General features: G+C 38.5%; 1 protein-coding gene across 2 annotated transcripts in view; it reads right to left on the reverse strand.

Annotated features, from left to right (window-relative positions):
* Nucleotides 1-16,881, reverse strand: part of nuf (rab11 family-interacting protein nuf) — a 346,264-nt gene that overhangs the window by 320,405 nt on the left and 8,978 nt on the right. The window contains exon 2 of one of the 2 annotated variants that reach the window (XM_065223419.1): nt 14,762-15,397. The gene's annotated coding sequence lies outside the window, so the exon portion shown is untranslated. Of the gene's footprint in view, nt 1-14,761; nt 15,438-16,881 lie in introns of those variants that run through there. The other variant, XM_065223421.1, reaches the window with a different exon arrangement.

Genomic DNA, 16,881 nt, shown 5'->3' on the forward strand with positions numbered 1-16,881 from the left:
TTGATTGATTGACGAATAAATAAATAAAAATTTGCAGAGATTTGCAGTTGCGAAAATTTGGATAGTTACGTTTTTTATTGTTCTCAAGTTTTAAAAAAAAGTAAAATTACTCGATTCATCTATATTCTAACAAATTATTGATGGCAGACCTAAAGCAAAATATCAAGTATCCCGTGACTGCGGAATTGCAGTGTTGCATAAAAATAAAAATGTTATACACAATTTATAATACTCTGAGATTTTGAAATAATTTGAAAGATAAGGTAGGGAACTACTTCAGCCTAATCGCCCATTTTGGGCCTATGGAGCAGAAAACTTCAAATGAATCCATGATTTCAGAGTTAACAAGTCAATTATGTATTAGGTACGATACTTTAGATAATAAGCTACCGAATGAAGTCAATGAGAACGCGTGATATGAAGGTTTGTACCCATAATTTCCACAAACAAAAGAAGTTCTCCGACCGAATCATTTTTTTTTTTTCTTTATCCGATAGGCCGAAGTGAATTCATTGGCGTTTCAATGCGTTAGGCCGAGTTAAGAATTCGTAGACCGAGTTTGGCGTCAAGAAGCAGTGTTAGACTTTTGACAATATCTCAACGATTTGTTTCTCTTTATCAAATCTAACGTTACGTACGGAAAGGTAAATAAATTTCAAGGCCATCAGTAATAATCACATTCCGTTTGGTGCTGGAAAGAAAGACTGAGTGCGGGTTGTGCTTAATAAGCCGGAAATGGGGTAGTTAGCCCTATTCAACCTTTTTTCAAGATTTTAATAAATCGGATTTAATGATCGAAAACAAAAATGTATACCTTCTAAACTTATACATATTCGCAATATCTAGAACTGAAATCAACTTTATTAAGCTGTACTGAGTAATCGCGATGAGTGAGTACTATACATATAAAAAATATAATTATAATATCTCATAGTTTCATGATTTCGTAAAGTAGCATTTAAGCTGTAATGAGCATGCTCAAGCCTGCTAACCACTCATAAGCATCGATGTTATAATTATGCGTAAATAAGGGAGTTGATAAATTACTGTCTCACGCAAGCTTGCAGCTAAAATTTAATTATTATAAACGGTTTGAAAAAGAATGAGCTGCGATATTTTTCCAATTCTCTATCTGAACCGTTTACTTGAAATGTAGATATACACAACCACCGTGTGCTGGCTGATTTGTTTCGCTCTGGACAATGGTTTTGCCAAGAATGTGCATTTGCCACCGCTGCTTGTCACACAGTATACAAATTAATGCATATGTTGGCATAAAAAGTTCTTAAATAACTGTAGATGTGGTTCTAGAACACTAATGGAAAAGCCGGCAATATGATATGATATTTCCCGATAATATAACGCATATAGAGTAAAAAAGAGAGGTCATACGGTTAGCATACATAGAATTAGTTTAGTCAAAATTTCCACTTGAAATCGCTTGAGCTTCTTTCTAAACCGACGAAACAATCCGTGAGCGGCTCTCGTAGAAGCAGAAAAAACCGGACATCAATTATATTAATTATGATTGCCTTCTCGCCCCCCAGTACCCAATTTCCGTGGGATCTAACATTTGGGATACATTACACAGACTGTGGATAAGCAGCTCCAAATTTACGAACATGTTTCATCAGCTGAAAGGCTGCCCGAAAGTTGATCCGATTTGTATCAAATGAGAAATGTGTTATGAAATATTAATATGCAGTTCATTCTCCAACAAAACGAACGCCTGCTCCTCTCATACACGTGCAGCAGTATGGCAGTTGTGGTGAGGGAGATAGAGAGGAAATTCAATTGTTTATCTATCATGAGTGCGATCTTCCCGCTTTTTCGGTGAACTGCCGACGAAAAGAAACACACAAAAAAGTTTTCCACGGTATTTATGATGCATTGAAACCGAAATTGCGGCGAAGCTCGTAGATTTTCAACACGATCTTAAGGGTTAGGGTTTGCCAACAGTAGCAGAGGTTTGCGAGAGGTTGTTCAACTTCCGTGTCTTTCGGATGTATGTAAGATGTTAGAGATTTGTTGCATGCTTGTCTGCTTGTCTGCTTAATCATCAAAGGATGGAACGAACAAAATGCGTTGTTTATCATTACATCTAACTTGATCGGAGATTTCGAGCTGGTTGGTTTTCCCATGGGACTTGTGTACAGAATCCTTCGGTAATTTCGGTAATAAATCTTCAAGCACTTTTGCAAGCAGTTTTTCATTGTATAACGATTGCTCGTTTGCATCTTCCCATTCATTCAGATAAACATGAGTGACAACACAAAAGTCTCCTATTGTCTCGGTTGTGGCCAAATTCCTCAGCTCAACAATAGCGTCAAGATGATGAATTTAATACTTCCCTATGTCAGGTAAAGTTGAAACAGTAAAACCGAAATGGCCGCTGACAACTGCCACTTCTTTGACTGGGTCATCATCATTATCATTAAATTGTAATTTTACCACACTCTCCACCATGATTGTGCCAACTTTTCGTTGCCACCATTGATGCGCGACTGCAGACCGGGGGTTATTTTCGTACAACACAGAATAAACATCAAAATTGGAAAACAGATCGTAATTGCGCTTACATTGCATTGAGTAAAAGTTCAACACACACAAAGTTCCACAACGTACACACAAAGTTCCAGATGTTGCTACAAGTTAAGACCATAAAGCAAAAGTAAGCCGAACAAAACACTTGCCATTCATTTATGACTGTTTAGCATAATCTTCTTCCATACCTTCCAAGCTTAATGTTATGCTCTGTAAGCATTCAGATGCATTGTATGCATTTTCAGTTTCGGCTATAAAAGTTGGCTTCAATTGAAGCGCTTTCATCATCGTTTTCTGGTCTCTGTTCAATGTTGGGTAGTTTTCTTGGTTCAAATTCCTGGCATTTCGGTTTGCTTACAGACATTTTTTTTATTCTTTGCACCCGGTAGTCGGAAATTCATTAACTACAACGTAACACCGATGCTAAAACTGCCCATAAATCACGCTTCTTACTTGACGTGAAGCTGCTGCTGCTGCCAGTGGACACGTCCGCGTAGAATACGAAGCCCATGTGACCATCCAGACACCAGACGGTTTTCAACTCTTCTGGAACTGCTCGCCGTCAAAAGAATTTCCGTGTTCAGGGTGTCTGGTTCTGACCGTTTCCCATATTCCAAGAAAAACTACTAAAATTAACTTTGTTCTTTTTTTCCAAACCCGTGAAAAATAAACTATTTGGATGTCCAAGCTTGCGTAACCCAAAGACACTTGAACGTCAAGTCGTTTGAAACGCTTCCACGAAGTTTCAAATAGGAAATTGATACTTCCTGAATGAAGACGAAATCGAAGGAACTTGTAACTGTCAACCACTCAGCTGATGTAATAATAATAATAACAAATAATCGTCACAGTCAATGGTCCACAATTTTGATCGGTTCATCACAAAACAATAACCATAAAATTTCGAACGTCCAAACGCCGGATACGGCTAACAACAAACGGCTCGCCGGTGAATTAATTCAAATAAGATGTCCAACTTGTTTTGGCATAAGCAAAAGCATTGTGTACGTATAGAGAGGTACGGTCGGTCGTCGAATGGGTGGTGGTGTGTGGTATACAATTTATTGTTTTCTATTGAAACTTGGTAGCAACTACGCCAAGCCCCACGAAATAGCCGACGTGACTGTGAATGCTGAAATATATGTGTGAAAAACTTAAAGAAAACACCATAATAAAGGAAGTACCTAAGTTGTTCGAGCAAGCGGGTGCCGGGGCATGCTCATGTACATACTTTGCACTACATATGGATATGCTTGTATGTTGCAAGTGCATACATGCGGGCCTGAGGCTTTTTGGATGTTGTACTCTTTTCGATCGGATGCTTCGCGGTAGCAAGCATAAATTTTCGTATTTTATAATATGTTTACTACCGGTTGGGCTGATGGGCACGTTCGAGGTGTTTTGTCGGTGGGTGTAGGAGGGATCGAAAAGCTAAAGCCGCTCGTAAAAGTTGTTTCGGAAACAGCTAAATTGCACAATCGATGGAGGATTGATTCGGTCTGGAATGCCGCCTTGATATGTATTCAAAGATTATGTGATTTGTTCATATTTCAAAATTTGAAACATTTTGGAAACTACTCTCAGGTCGCTGCCATACCCGAGCAAAGCTGGAGATCAAATTGAAATCAAAATTTGCTGTTATGATGTAACTTATTTTGAATACTCTAGTTTCTTTTTTTTTCGAGAGTGACCAACTGCAGTCTTAATAGGCTAGCATCTCGGTTGGGCTCTCCATGCGATACACAATACTAACTAAGTGTGTATGTTAGGCATTATTTTTCTCGTGAACTGTGCTGTCATAACAATCTTATTCTTCTTTTATTATTATTAGATTGGAATGGTTAAAAGGGCAATTTTGTATTACAACATATTTCTTAAGCGCGATATACCACGTAGATTGTTAACGTGATTCCTTTAAAAATGGCCATCATGATGGGAAAAAAATAAATTAAAGATAAAGTTATCATAAAATGATCAGTTTAGTCTCCAAAACAAGCATTTTCATCACTAGAATGCTCACTTGATCGCCAGAAAGTTTTCAACAAGTTATGATCCATTTTTTTTCTCCAAAATTTACTCCATTTCCTGTTATTGACATGGCAATGTTGTCACCCTTATTAGTTGTTCACGGTGTCGACTCAAAAAAGAAAACCAAATTCCCTGAAATTCACTGATTTTCCAATAATTAAATAAAAATACAGGTACGGTGTCTTCATGGTTTTTTCAACCCGACCTCATCAGCTATTATTTTCCTCAGATATGTACTACCCAACAACCAATTCTAGCTGCATACTAGCCTATACAGAAACAAGTTAGCTGCATAAGGAAATTTTTAGGCAAGTCTGCAGCCAAAATTGTTAGTTTGGTAGTGCTTTCTGGACAATTTTCATAAAATACCACATGGACCTCTAACCCATAAAGAGTGGTCCAGTACAATCTCAAATTGAATAAAGCGTTCGATACATTTTATAGGATGCAGAAAAGACAGGAATCGTGTGTTGCCAAAAACGGGAAGGCATCGCATTTCTCTAAATTCACAAATTGTAAGCGCCAGGGAATCAGTTCAATTCATGATTAATAGGGACGTGTGTAGGAAACTGCAACCATCTCGATATCAATCTACAAACAAGGCTTGCTTAATAGCTTACTTTGCAACAAATTTGCTCGATTAACTTCATGATACGAGAAGAGGTCTTTAGCATGGCGATTTTCTCACCCTTAGAAGCAGTGTTGAAAATATTCACCAAAACTCCCTATGACTTCGTGAAATAATTTACTCAATTCTCCTACATTTTGCATATGAAAAACTTGTCTTTAATTTGTTTATAATAAAACAGCAAAAAAGGTTGGGATTTTCCTTATTACAGAGTTGTATAGATTTTTCTCCTTTAGTTTACTTAAATCTTTAACGGCGCCGGTGGTGTAGTGGTAAGCGTGAATACCTCTCACCCCAGCAGGCCTGGGTTCAATCCCAGTCGGCGCCGCCGGGATGTTCTGAGGCATAACATCTCTGATCACGCCTTCCTTCGGATGGGAAGTAAAGCCGTTGGTCCCCGGTTCATGAGTTGATGGGTCGATAGGTAGGGTCCAGGTGTGGGAGCTGCCTTCCTGGCACGTCGGTAGCATTGGTGCTCAGCACGGAAAACAAGATCGACGGAAAAAACAAACCAAAGGAAAAAAAAAAAAATTACTTAAATCTTTGGTTTTTATTAGTTAGGTAGGTTCCGATTCAACACATTGCAGTTTCATTTTTATACCTGTGATCTTGACTTTTTTACCTAGGAGATCAGTACTTAAGGGGTTAGATTTTAAAAAGTTCTTTACTAGGAATGACACTGATGAAGACTGCACATTGTAGTCGAAATACGTATCTGTCATGGATACCAAAATTTATTAAGTGGAATTAAATGGAAGATAACCTTTTTGCTGTTTTATTTAAGCATTCTGCTAACAACCCAATTTCATTACTTCAACTGTTTATAATGTTTTCCTTTGAGTACAATTTGAGACCCAGCTCCACAAGAAAATTATTCCGGATAATACGCTTAACAAAACGCTAATTCACGACTAGATTCCTAGGGTGGGAAATCGTAAAAACAAAGCTTTCACTTCCAAAATTCAGTAGCTTAATTTCATCGCAATTGCAATACTAAAACTTCACTAAGAAGATTATTTTCCAAGATAACCAGATTTACAATTAGGAACTAGAATACTGAATAACGCCACTCTATGCTGCCGAGGCAATGTTAGTCTACGTTTCTTGAATCATTATTCAATCATAAAAGTGCTATTCCAAGGCCATTATCGTAAATACTCATTTAGTTTATTCTCTGAGCTAGTCAGGCTGTTAAGAACACAATAAGGGACAAGCACTACAAGTGATCAGAAAAAATCTACTTATTCTCTCAACTCTTTACCAGTCTTGAATTTGTTCAAAAGCGCTCCAATGCGCTCAAAGGATCTACGTCAGACGCAATTAGGCGTAACATATTCTAAGAGACGCACATACCCATTTGGAGGTTATATTTTGCAACAAATAACAACGTCTAGTGTCTACGGAAATAGATTTTTTTTATCAACCCTCAGGACCTCAGCTTAACAGTCAACACCCAGTAGGAGCTGAATTTATATAAGGCGCAAAATCATTAAAATACCTTTTTATTTTAGTAATTTTCGCTCAACTTGCAAAAATGCCATATCAAGCATTGAGCAACCACAAACTACACCGAGTAATTAAGTTGTTAGAACCTAGCAACAGTTTGTCTTTCTTCTGTGAATATGAAATATTTCCTTGAATTTCAATTAAATTCCCTGAGATTCCCTGATTTTCCAGGTCCAAAAATGAATTCCCTGATATTCTCAGATTTTCCAGGTTTTCCTGGTAGTAGATACCCTGGTTGTTTTACTGACTGTTTCTGAACTTTTCGCTAAGGGTATTTCTGCATATGAAACACTTGTTTTTAATCCCGTTTTAAAGTATATTCCCTGTGAACATTTCAATGCCCATCCAATCTCCGTTGAACATTTATTCTAGATAACAAAAGTAGAAAGAAATCGAAAGAATCGTCCCGCACCAGTCAGAACAAAATATCAGCGCAAGTCTGAAAAATAACTCCCAGATGCTGTCGAAAGCATTGATGGCATAATCATTAGAAAATTGATACTTTCCTGCTCTCATACTCATATTGAGAGCATCACGCGTGATATTGGAGCAAAATATCACGATTGATATTGATTTTTTGAGCTCCTTTGATATTGCGAAACTATTCACAACGTGTAAAGTTGAAGCTGAGAGTTGAATCGAAGCAAAAATGATTCTGTTGCACCTTAGAAAGAGAAGGTGTAACAATTCTATATCTTTTATTTCTTCACTGATAGCAGACACGAAGTTTCGGTTGCGTTCGGGTGTAAAGCAAAAGTCATGAAACTCAATCTCACCACAGTTTGGCGAGATTTGTGGCTGGTGAGTTTTGTTAACTTGATATTCCGAGCTGCCATATCAAAGCTTGCAACATCAACCGCAGTTGTTTGCTCGTTGACTTTTGTGTACGAAAATGAAGCGTGATCTGGATCTTTGGTGAGATTTGATTTTTTGATATTTTTCCAAGACTGGTCGAAAGAAACTACAGCATGAAATTAAAAATTCTACTGGGGAAAAACCGGAGTAAACTACCAGGAGAAGTTGCAAGAGTCTTCCGGTGGAAGTCAGAAGAACCTTCCAGAAGACGTAAAGAACAACCTAAAAAACTGGAACAAGCTTCCGATGAAAGATGGAAGAAGGTTGCGGGGAAAACTCCAAGACAATAAAATTCCGGGAGTAGTATTAAAACACTTTCACGGGACTACTGAGAAAACTTTCAGGATTAGTTGGAACAATCTTTGGTTCATGGTCCCATAGAATGCTTTTGAATATTTTTGCAATCGGTTAACATGTTACGGAGATATGGAGGGAACAAAATCCGAAAAACACGGATTAAGGGAATCAAGCCGTGTTTATCAACACCCATTGAACCTAATTGGACGAAACAACAACCAAATTAATTAAATATTTATAGAATCGATCAACTGGTTCGGGAGATATAGACGGAACAACATCCTACTATGGATATGAACGGTTTAGGAAACTAAGTCGTGTTTCTCGGCAATCACTGAACCAAATTGGAAGCAACAAACACCAAATGAAAGGTTTCACAGTTTCATTAAATGCTTTGAATATTTATAAAATCAGCAAACAGATTTAGGGAAGTAAGATGTGTTTCTCGGCAACCACGGAACCGAATTGGAGTCAAAAAACCCCAAATGAAAGGTACTAAGATCCTATAGAATTTTTTGAATATTTTTAGAACATATAAACTGATTCCGGAGATATAACCGGAACATGATGAGACTAAACCCATATAAAACCACAACATGAAAATTCAAAATTCTGTTCAAAGGTAGCCATTTGGAGTGCCACATCTAACCATGTTTCAGGAACCTCCGGGAGGTGGGCAGCATCTATTTATATGAGCACTCTTGGTGGAATTTGTATAAGTAAGAATGGTCATATTTCACCACAGGTGAAGCTTTCCGCAAATTTTATGAATTGCAAACCTTGATTTTTTAACCACGTCCAAAACTTAACGGTTATCCAGAATATTTAAGAATCATATTAAATAAAGTTTAAGATTTAAAAGTCAGGGCACAAGCAAATAAAAGACGAAACGTGAAACGTGGAAACGTGTTGACAAAATCGGACAACGGCGATATTGCAGAGAACGAAGATGGCTCAGTAATAGACCTAAGAGGTCGTGCAGATGACGACAGATTCCCGGCCGCAGACCTCCAGGAGGTCGAGGAAGAGATTGGTCGGTTCAAAACCATGAAGCTGCTGGCGTTGATTAACTATCAAACGAGTGGCGAAGCACTATCTAGAGCGTTGAATAAGGTTATTATATTACCAAGATTTGGAAGGAGGAGAGATTACCGGAGGATTTGACGAAAAGGAATCATGGGTCCAACTTAAAACAAAAAGAACAACCAGTTGGATTACTACAACTACTATGCTGAGCACTGACTACAAAATTATCTCCCAAATACTCTGTCCTTATCTATTACCGTTAGCAAAGAGAGTTCGTTGGGCAATACTAGGCAGGATTCCCGCATTCGGTAGGTTTGACAGAAATACCACGCATACAGTCTGCTTCAGTTAGAATCCGAAAGTAAAAAAATCAGCTCTATCTCGCGATTGATTTGACGCAAGAAAAATTTTGAGTAGTCATAAGACTTATAAGACTTTCTTAAAAAATATGTCGATGGGTTTCTGATGAAATCGCGAAACTTTGTTCACGGTGCACGCCATCATCCGCTGTGCAAAAGTCTGGTCGACCTTAAAGGTCAGTTTATCCAGTGTTTTTTTTTCAGCATTTTGACAAGTCAACCACATCCCGCCTCACTTTGTCAGTCCTCTAATGCTTCCACTTGATAATCGTCCAATATTGTTAGATCAGGCGGAATTAGAGGATTGATGTCGTTCTCAATGAAATCCATCCTGATGTCTGGAAACTTCACAGGTCTTTTGCCTTAATGAACAGCGCAATGCATTTTTCCAGGCACTCTTGTTAGTACTCTGAGTTTTTTGGTCATAACTCAGAGTTTTTTTTATGATAACTCAAAGCTGTCAAGAGACACAACTCTGAAACAGGCTAACTGTGGCAAACTGGCACGATTTGTCAAGGTGAGGCTCAAGGTCCGATGGAACGAGTAATGTGCTTGGTCCGAGTTTCGGGGACACTTGAATGGGATTCCGGAAAGGTGATCAAAATAGCGATAGTGATTACATCAAAAATTGACGAGTTCGTGTATTTGAGCTCACTGGTGATCGCCGATAATGCAGGGCTGTTACAAGATTTTCTAAATTTGATCCGCGAAATCCGCGATTTCTGAAAAGAAATCCGCGACTTCAAATACGAATCCGCGACAAAAAAAACTGTTTTCATTGCCTAAAAATAGCATTTGTATACTACTACATGGCATTTCAAGGTTATGGCTTATAGCACATTAGATTTTTGCTTTAGTGTTCTTTGAAGTACTTTCACATTTTCAATTAAAAGCTTTCTATGCCTGTACCATCCTATGCCCAAGGAAGTAGAGAAATTTTTCAACCCGAACAATTAATAGACCGGACGGGAACCGAACTTAGTCGTCTCCAGCATGGACTTGCCTTGTAGCTGCGCCTTTACCGACTGAGCTAAAGGAGTATCGTTTGTAACCTTTGAAAAAATAAAATAAAAATGTATCATCTTCAGTTATTTATGTATAGTATAAATTCTGAGTGATTAGTGAACATAATAAAACACTCTTACATTATGAGATTCTATTTTTTTTGTTTCTAACCTACACCCAACCGGTGGATGTAAGATTCGCTTACAATTATGTGGGATTCATCATCAGAGGATGTAAGTGGAGACCACATGAACCGAAGATGCGATTTACCTAGCTGCGGTCCAATGCAAGAAAATTGGAGACCGAAAAATGTAGAGTGTATTAGTGAGGTAAATTTATTATGTCGAAAAAAAATAGGTTGCCGACTGGACTCGAACCACGAACGTTGCGATTATCAGACCTGTGCTTTCTCCACTGCTCTCTCCATACTTCTGAATAAGGATAGCCTAAAAGCAAACAAGAAGCGTTCCTTTCCTCTCACACTCGACTTCGTATGCTTTTTCTGCTGGAGAGATTCGCGGCAAGGGTGTGCGTCGTTCTACCATGTTATAAATAAAAATCAAGGCAAATGCTTGCTTGTGTAGGTGAAAGCACAGACAGAGCACGAAATAAAAAAAAGGCAAAAAACCATTACATCGCCTGTAAGGTCAACTTCTAACATTCGCTGCGATGTTCATGAACAGAGGATGATAGGAAATGGAACTAACATTCATTGTAATAGATTTTTGGTTTGCGTGTAGCACTTTTCGAATCGTATATATGTGACTCATTACTGTGTATACCGGAAATTATAGGTTTTCCAAATCGTCCAGGACATCAGTTGATTTGTTCTACTAGATCAACCAAGACTGCAATAATGTCTGTAGTATCGAAAAATGTCCAATCAGATTCAAAGTGTCTATGTGGATCATGCATGATCAATTTCCGAGTAATCCAGATGTTCAAGGTTCTTCAAATCGTCCTGGTGTTCAGATAATTTGATCTACTAGATCAACTGAGATTGGGACAATGTCTTTAGTATCGAAATAATGTCTATGTGGATCATGCATGAACTATTGTCGAGTTTACCAGATGTTTTGAGTACTCTAAATCGTTCTGGGCCTCATAGCCTAGTCAGTAAAGGCACGGTATTACTAAGCCGGAGGCGGCGGGTTCGGTTCCACAATTTTTGTGACAGCACATCAGTCCCTTCGCGATTTTCGCGACATCATTTAATGTTTCCGCGATTTTCGCGACTGAAAGTTCAAATCCGCGACAAAACCGCGAAAAAAGCGAAATCCGCGAAATTCGCGAAATCCGCGCCTGTTGTAACAGCCCTGTAATGATACCAGCAGAGAAATTCGAAGACGCTTTGGGCAGGTAATTGTGCAAACATTGGATTCTGAAGAACGATTGGCAAGTAAATTTGGAATTATTTTTTCCCGGGAAACGGGAAACAGCTGATGGCTCTTCCCGGGAATTCAAGCAAAGAATTAAATGGAATTCATAATAGTTATTCATCAGAATGTTATTTCATAACTTCTGTAGAACGATTTATTAAGTATAGTATAATTTAACCAATGGTTTAACCACATCCTTTCAATATTTATGCAGCCATCGGAAAGTTTTGCCAAGCTGACTCCATGTTTTCTTCCGACGACTTCTTCTGGAATTTTTGTTAACGACTACCCTCAGGAGATTCTTTTGACCTAGAAGATAGTTTTGAATTCTCTCAGAATTTTCCAACCTCCCTATTAATTTTCACCTGCTTTCATCGGTAGCTTCTTCCGCTGGAAGGTTCATCCATCTGCTCCAGTTAATTTGTTTAAACTTTCATTGGACGTTTCTATTGAACCGAATTTAACGCCAGAATTATTTTTCCACACCCGGAAGTTTCTTCCGACTGATAAGTCCTTTTGGCATTGCATGACAATGCTGGAACATTTTACATTTCCCTTAGAAGATCACCGGATTCCTCATGAAGTTTCTTCAAATTTTCTCCTTAAACATTTAACTTGACTTCTCTGGGAAATTCGTAATAACTTTCACCCAAAAATTCTTCTAAAATTGTTTCCCGGGAAATTGAAACCGATTCCCGGAAATCGGGAAACGTGATTTTTGGTAAATTTCCCGGGAATTGTATCCCGGGATGTCCCGGGTAGGAAACACTAGCCAGGTAGGTATAGATCAAGATGCTTACAAATCTTCACGGAATCATCAACTTTTTGGTACCGTAATCCGGATGCAAATTGATCACCTAATAATGTAAATATAGAAATAAATGTCTGCATTAAACAAAACTTTCAAACCAATGGTATTAAAATCAATAGCTATGAGGCGATCTGTACAACTATTTATCATATCAGGCGTGTTGTTTATTTTTGAGCCATTTTTAAAATTTCCAATTTGAAAATATCGATATGGGGTGGAATTGATGAACCCCTCAAAAAACTTTGGAGTAAATTTCTAGCAACTGTTGTTATCAAGTGTGGGTTCCCTGATTGCGAATCAGATGTTAAAATCTTTGTGTGGTTACTTTGGTTCGCGTGTAAAGGGCATTAGAAAGTTTGTTTACAAATGCTTTTGTGTCGTTATCAAATGTTATGCGTGATGTAACAGAAAGTGTGAACTTCGGATTCTGTATGAAATCAAGAACAAAAATCAGAGTACACGTCGATATATTCATATACTCCAAGGCGAGTTTAGGATAGTTTAAGGATAGGTCTACGAAGCATTTGAAGTTCTTCCAGAAAACATTAGTTGGGTTCAAAACTTTCTTTCCTTTATCCAATGAGCACCAAAGTTACGAGATGATCAAGATGGTTCCTATTACAGAGGGTCTAGTATAAGAGAGGAGCGGATTGGATGGTTTTGAGTCGAACGAACTGTCAAAGTCAGAGCCAATCGAGCAGCGCCTATCTTGATTACATTGGCAGTGTTGCTAGATTTCACTTGGGTATAGGTTACCAAGGCAAATTGTTTTGAATCCGCTCCTCTCTTATACTAGACCCTCTCTAGTTCCTATAAGCTATAGCGTATACAGGCGGACTGCTAGGCTCAGCGGACGGGTCGTAGGTTGCGGATAACGTATGGTCATTATTCTTCTATTTTTCTTCTTCGCATTTCAAGCTTATTGCTTACCGCATATTCGCTTATTGCGTGATCTCAACTTAGTATTCTATATGCACTTATCAGTTATTAATTGAGAAAAATTCCTAGACAGGACCAGGAATCGAGCCCAACCATCTCCAGCATGGTCTTGCTTTTTAGCTATGCCTTTACCGACTGAGCTAAGGGAGGCAAAGGATGGCCATTACATATGATGATTAATTGCTAATATAAAAAATAACCAATCGCAAACATACTGCGGGAGCTGTCTATAGATGTGACGGGACTGAACAGCAGGTTCTATGAAAGATCTTCGAAAAACCATAACCTCCGAAAACAGCCTCCGTCAAGTGAGTTGGTACCACTATAGGTACTTAAGACCACTTCACCTCACTGTGCGACGGTCCACCATGGAGGTGCGGCACAAACAGCGTCTGACTGGCATCCAGCAGCTGAATATGAAATGAGTATACCCAGAACCTACATCTAAGATAGCAGTTCCATTAGGGGGTGGATACCTAAGGCCATTCACACATTGCCGTCGAAAATTATATCCGTAACAGAAACCAACAATGGAAGGCTACGAACTGACTTAACGGTAAGGACTTTTAGCGAAAATCAACAGACACGAATTGCAACAATGAAAGTGCGTAGGATACATGAGTGAGTGAGTCAGTGGACCTCGAGGATTTGGAAAATCTCAATCCTCCTCAGTCTTCGAAACCAGGCCCAAAACAGTTATGCAAAAGATTCCGTAATCAAGCAAGTGAATTACGGAATCTTTTGGATAAGATGATCGATGTATGTCATTTCATTGAGGTCATCTAAACTTTTGTATGGAGTTTTTTGGGACCATGCACTTATAACGTAAGATTTTAAAGGAAAATTTTCTTACGTTTTCTTACAAGGGAGGGATGGAATCTCTGAAAAAAAAATTACTTAATCATGAAAAATAACATGAAGAATACAGAACTTGTTAATGTTCGACGTAAGATCATACTAAGGTGGAGCTGGGCTGTGATAGAAGAATCCCAAGAAAAATCTTACGTAATAAGTGCACGGTGCCTTATGGGAAGGGATTAACAAACTCGAAACTTTTTCAGAGTTCCAATTTCGTTTACCAATAGCCGAGGTGGTAAATGTCACAGAAATTATATGGTGAAAAATTGTTAAGACATTGTTATAGTGACATTTTTTGTAAAAAAAAAGCTTCGTTACCACTTCCAAGAGTGTCCCCAATTGCATCTTGAAAGCAAAGTAGGGTATTTCGAAAGCCAAACCATCAATGAATAAAAAAAGAAACCCAGCCGAGCGCCAATAGCTCAACGCAGCGCTCGACAAGGAATAAGAAAAACAACCATCAAGAATCATTTCCCCATCATACTAACAAAAACTAACGTCATGAACAACAACAGCAACAACTCACCTTGGTCTATGCTAACGGTGTATGCAGAAGAATTTCAAATAAGAAATGGCTAAGCCAAGTCTCTTCTGCTGCTGCTGCTGCTGACTGCTGCTACTGGCTGCTTGCTGGTGGCTCCGAAGTATTGTATAAAGTTGATTTTCAACTTTTTCTCGCTTCCCCACAAGTCAATCACACCGAAGTCGATTCCAATCCTTGTTTGTGTGAGTGAAGTTGGCACGTATGTACGGCCAATTTGGTTGTACACGTTTCTTTCTTCCTTCTTCAATAAGTGGTTAGCCCTCAGCAAAGACGACGACTGCACAATTATTGCTATGGGCTTCTCTTGGCTCTGCTGTATTCCGACTTGGAGTTTCGCAAAGCACGATTGTGTGAGTGTTAAACTTCTTCTTTACCGCAGCGGCAAACAACAACAACAACTACGAAAACAACACTGACTGGCTAAACAGGTATGGGGCTCTTCTGCTTCCACAGGATGGATGGATTAACTTTTTATGCTGAAAGATGTTCTTCTTTTCTCTGATCGTGCGGTTTTTCGCTTACTCACTGAATCACTGTGCACTTTTTTTCCATTTATTCCAGTGAAAATTAATCTCGGTATCTTCCGGTTGCTTTCAATCACCACCCACTAAAATCTTGCTGATAATCAGTAAAACAACACCCGTAAGAATGAAGCCAGCTAAATGCGGATAGCTTATGAACACGTTGTCACTCGCGATTGTTTCCCCCCTAATGTTTTCACTGTTTAAAAATCCGACATTCGGTCTACGTCTGTTTAGATACGCGCCACGGTAGCCTCCAAACGAAGAAAAAACCTTTCAAATAAATTCAACTTAATCACCCCAGGTTGCGCAGTGGGTTTGTTGCAGTTTTTTTAAACTTCTGTCCACTTCTGAGAACCTGCCTCGGACCAGCTTCTTGCCTAAGCACAAAACAAAACAAAATACAAATTAGATCAGACGGAAAATGCGATCAAGAGCTTGATTCTCGTTGACAGATTGGTGCCGCACGAGTGTCGAAAATTGCCGTCGTCGGAAAGAATGAAGACTGCGTGCATGCATTTCCGAGGGTCACTGCGATCGGGGAGTGTTTTGCATAAATCACCTCCCAGCTCACGCCGCGTTCACAAGAAGCACGATCCAATAGTGTCCGTCACGTGAGGGTCATATTTTTCGTTAAACGGAAGCGACTTCACTCGGGGGGAGATCAGCTCATGATGAAAAATAATTTGGAATGCTTTCAAAACGGAGGTTTAGTAACACTTATAAAAATAGTTTCTAAAAGATGTACGAATGATAAGCTTAAAACGTACTACAGCCAACTCTCTAGTTAACTATGTTCGATATCTCGATGTTTTCGCCTAATCGATTTTTTGAGCGACAAATGGACACAGGACCAATTCAAAAATGTATCAATAATTGTAATTTTTGTGTACTTTTTCAATATTATGAATTGTCATAGAGTGTGGGTTTTTGAATCTCTCTTGTATCAAGCAAATTTTCCCACCAACTAATGCCACACAATGTTTCAAAATTATTTACTTTACGGCGACACATTGCAAAATCTGTTCATGTCGGGAATCATTGCAAATTATGCATACTTTTCATGCAAATCTGTAATAGAATCTTACATTTCCCAGTTGGGTGTACCATTAGATTGATGCAAAATTTGAAATTCTCGCTCCACAGTGTTCAAACGGTTCCAATTTGGTTCCTGATTAACCTTCTAAAATTTGAACTCATTTAGTAAGAAACTAAGACTTGGCTCAAACCATTTGAAGTTTATATGGAAATTACTATGGGAAAACCAAATTTTGTGTTCATATCTATCTAATAATTCACCCTATTACTCTGCTCTAAAAATTGATCACTGTACTTGTAGTAAATTTTCACAGCTACAACTTTCTTGAAGACCATTTTTCGATAAAATGTAAGGATCAAAATTTATAAATGATTCAAGTCACTATTACCTTATGATTATGCTTTATCAACTGCTCAGCAGGCAATATTGGTGTTTTTGGCGCGTAGAATAGAGCTAAAACATCATGGCTACTATATGTCACACTACAGAAAACAGTGTTGCATGCCAAAAGATTATTAATCTCTTAAACAATTAATAACTAT

The sequence above is a fragment of the Ochlerotatus camptorhynchus genome, unplaced genomic scaffold (assembly GCF_037179485.1).
Source record: "Ochlerotatus camptorhynchus isolate MF236.1 unplaced genomic scaffold, CSIRO-AGI_Acam_v1.1 ptg000192l, whole genome shotgun sequence".
Taxonomy (NCBI): domain Eukaryota; kingdom Metazoa; phylum Arthropoda; class Insecta; order Diptera; family Culicidae; genus Ochlerotatus; species Ochlerotatus camptorhynchus.